Consider the following 4,575-nt stretch of genomic DNA (forward strand, 5'->3'; position numbering starts at 1 on the left):
ATTGGTTGTTTTTAAATGTCATCATGTGAAACAAATGATCATTGGTTAATTATTACCAGGATACCTCACAATGATTTACCTCATTTCTTCTCCACTGATGGTGCTTCACTGTCATCATGACTCATGATTTAACTTAATATAATATAAAATAATATAAAAATTACCCTATTTGTACCCATAAGGAAAGTATGCAAATAGAAAACTTCTCAGCAAAGACAGATGCAATTTAAATCAATTTTATATTTTCTTACATCTTTAATTAGTGTAGCTGGAAGTTTTACTGTGTCCTGCGTGGTTCTGCAGCTGCTCAGATCCAAGTAAACATACAGAGGCTTATATTAATTGAGAACTGGATGGCTTATGGCTCAAGCTTCTTGCTACCTAGCTCTTATAACTTAAATTAACCCATTTCTACTCATCTAGAAATTGCCATGTGGCCATAGCTTACCAGTATTTTCACATCTTGCTTCTCCTACCAGTGGCTCTTAATGTCTACTTCCTCTCCTTTTCCCCTCCCACCACCTCTCTTGGATTTTACTGTCTGGCTCCATCCTGCCCTGCCATAGGCCAATGCAGCTTTATTTATAAACCAATCAGAGCAACACATATTCACAGTGTATAGAAAGACATCCCACAGCACTTCCCCTTTTCTGTTTACTCAAAAAGAAAGGTTTTAACTTTAACTCAGTAAAATTATATATAACAAAACAGTTATCAAGCAAGAATTACAGTTACAATATCTAGTCTATTTATATTTGGCAAATTCAAAGAAAATATTCTATTTATCCTATATATGTGAGCCTAAAGTTTTATATCTAATTTATCTTTTATCATAACCAAGAAAAATTATAACTATCTAATCTATAACTACATCAAAGACCTCAGATGGATATAATATTAAGTAAGTAAACAGGAAATGCATTGTAAGCAATTTCCAAAATTCTGGAAATGACAGAGACAGCTGGCTGCCTAGACAGTCATCCAAAGTTCCTCTGCAACGTTGGGGCATCCATCTTCAGCCTATCGGCCCAGTGTCTTAGTGACTTTTTCCTGTGTCCTGTAGAAATTCTGGCAGTCATCTCTGTGAAGCAGGAATATGAAGAACCATTTAACTCCATTTTAGCAAATTCAGTGGTCATTTTCCTATGAGTCTTGCATGTCCAGTTTAAACAACATGTTATCAGCAGTCCAGGCAAGAGCAGTTTTTTGCTCAAATGGCTATTTTTACCAAAAAGAACACAAAGTCCAAACAGAGTGTCTTTGATGCCATCTTTCTTTTTGAAGTAAATCAGTGCTGCCAGAAGCAAACATGTCTCACTGCCCAGAAAGTCTATGTTTTTAAAACACTTTAAATGCCATATTCTGTAGGTCTTTGAAGTGTTTGAAGATTACCTACCTAACTGAAATACACCTTAATATATCTGAAAAACTTAACTAACATAACTATAAGTTTGATTATCCTAGATGACTATTAATCTGTATTTCTTAATTATATATTACAATTTTAAATGAGCCAGACAAACATAATACCTTAAAGAAGAGTAGAAATATGCATATAGTATAACAAAATTAACTTTAAATTTTTATTAATAAACTAAAATCCATAGCAATGTAAAACATTTTAAACAAATTGTGGGTCTTTAAAAGTAGATTCAATAATCTACCCTTTCATCATATCATATTTATATCCTATCCCCCTTTATTCTTTAGAAAGATACTGTCTATGACCAATAACAATTTGTAACCAATCTCTAAACAAAGACAAATATCCATAATCCAATTTTTGGGAATGTGGTTGTAGTGTTCTAGGCTACTTCCTGCTGATGGGGGCACTGGTAGTCATCCTGAGAAAATTTGAGATAATAATCAGGTCCTAGGAAGACCAGCTATAACCTTTGTTGATAGGTACCATCTGTAAAGGTTCAGGAGATCTGGCTTGATCAAATCTGATCCATCTTAATCTAGAACAAATCCATAGCCTCTTGCTTCCTATGGAAACAAAAGCAGAGCCTCCTTTTCAAAGCAATATATCTTAAGATCCAAATTTTGAAGTCAAGATACCTTTAAAATATACATATTGGTTTAACTCAGCAACCTTTATAATCAAACGTCTTTCTGCAGTTAAAAATACCAAAGGCAATATAATTCAGACTCTGTGTGTGATTTTCGTGTTTACCTGGCTTATTTTTTATATTACTTTTACTGTCTCTTTAAAGACTTATTTTAAATACTATTTCTTTATATAACTTTCTATCCTCCTTTTCCTCTCTCTTCCCAGCCTACATGCATTTTTTTCACATAATGTAAACATTTAAAGTCTTATTCCATCTGAATCTGCCTTATTGTGAATCTGTTGCTTTAAACTGCAGTGGAAGCCTTGGCTGCTGACTTTACCTATTTCAGCTTCCCAATATGGCGGTGGTACATTTACCACCAGCTCTGGGAGCCATGTGCACCACCAACACTTGGAAGCAGTGGGTCTATGCCTCTATCAAAGCAGCGTGTAGCCCAGAAATAATTTCTTTGTCTGTACTAGTGAAAGCTAAATCCACTATGCCGCATACTGTGCGGCTTGGAGACGCCTCTGTGTACCATGGCAGGAATCCACCATGCTGCTTAGCTCAAGCCCACACACTGCGAACCCACTATAGATTAGCTCACAGTTTGCCTGATCAATACACTTAGTTCTGCAATCCACAGGAAAACGCAATGTAATTCAGCTACTATCACAAAAAGCTACTACTTGGAAAAGTCAAGGACTTCTCCAAAGGTCAAGCCATGGCTTAAGAAGTCTTGGTGATATTTTAGCTTTTGTATATATTAGCTGGTTCCTACAGTGATTTTCTTGTAATGCCATGCATGCTTCTTAGAACTCCTAACAGTGTATTTATCTAAAATACCTATCAAGCATCCAAAGCCAAATGAAACAACACCTCTCTATTAGGTCAGGCAGATAGCTTTATTTCTTATGCTATTTAGGGTGAGACCCTCCTTTCTTATACCTTACTAATAGACCCCTAACTTCTTTCCTAACCACTTCTAGGAATGTAGATTGAGCACATAGATCTCCTTTTTGATATACTAACCGGTCATTAGCACTCAGTTGACCTCCTCTTTTACCACTCCCATTTTGGGTTGTAACAGAAAGCCTGATGGTGACTGCCTGAGGAAAATTCTTACCTACGTTTATGACCCCAGTAAGAATTCAAGCCTGGTGACCTTGCTCTAGCAGAGGATCTCTATGGCTTGGGTTTATAATTAAACACCTCAGAGACTTGAGGGGACTTAGAGTTATAAGGAGACAGAGAGGAAGAGAGGAGTGGAGAACTTGAGGAAGGAAAACTGAGAGGGATAAGGAGGATTTTGACCAGAGAGAACATGTAGACAAGATGGAAGATGAGGAAGAGCCATATGGGGAAGTACTAGCTGAGTAAGAACAAGATGAGAAGGGCCTAGATGAGGCAGAACTAAGATGAGAGAATTAAGATAGAATTTAGAGGAAACAGTAGCTAAAGGTAGAGAGAAATCAGGCAAGAAAGGAGCTAGGCATGAGAATAGACCTGAGCTGTGTAGATAGGATTTTATCTCAGAGGAATAAAGTAGACAGACAAAGACCTCGGTGTACTTAGAGTCACTTCCCTAAAATAATTCTCGCTGTTTGTTGTTTTCTCTTCTGAGCCCTTGGGAAGTATAATATTAAGGCTGGTACTTTTAATATTATACAAGAATTTAGGAAGCTGTTTTTCCTCCATTTTAGAATCTGTTTTTGTTGTTGTTGTTGTTGTTTTAAGCTTTCTCAGGTTTTTTTCATGGAAATTCTTGCTTCTACATCTGGACACCAAATTAGTAAGGGTAAGTATCCACCATATCTCATTCTCTAAATAATTTCCTATTCTGGTTCCTGTTTGACAGGATGGTGATGGAAACTAATGGCTTGCCACCATTGACTCCTTTATTCAACATTGACCTAATTATTTCAGAAATTAAACAACAGCTATGCTGATATATCAATTGTAATTGTGTATCTGGGTAGCTCATGAATAACTACTAGTGTTGTTTCAATATGATGTCCAACTCTATATTCATCTTTCTAAGAATGTTTGTATAGCTCTTATATTCTTTTTTTTCAAGCACTTCATTTCTAAAAATACTCCATGTCTCTTTCTTATGGTATATTACCATGCACCAGTACCTAAGTAGTAATGGTGCTAGAGCACTAGAGTAGTTGTGTAATATCTTTTCTGAAAAAGTCTCTTGACTTCAAATAGAATGACCTTTTGCTAGATCTTGCAAGCAAGTTAATAATATGAGTTAATCTAATTGAATTGTTGGCCAAAGTGGCCTCATGTTGGCAAAACAACTCAGATTGTGTCCAGGGCTATTTGTTTTTCTCCACAAACTGATGGTAATTCCTGTTGCTGGAGATAGTGCCTATATATCTCATGGAACACGAAAAAGGTGAGATGGCGCCTACCTAGAGCCTTCACCCCTACTGGCTAGTGTTCATGGTACTGGGAGACACTCTAAATGCTACCATAGGAGAAAGGTAACCAACAATATAGTTATAAACTTTGT

This window comes from Peromyscus californicus, unplaced genomic scaffold (genome assembly GCF_007827085.1).
Source record: "Peromyscus californicus insignis strain IS unplaced genomic scaffold, ASM782708v3 Scaffold_13__1_contigs__length_99412109, whole genome shotgun sequence".
NCBI lineage: Eukaryota > Metazoa > Chordata > Mammalia > Rodentia > Cricetidae > Peromyscus > Peromyscus californicus.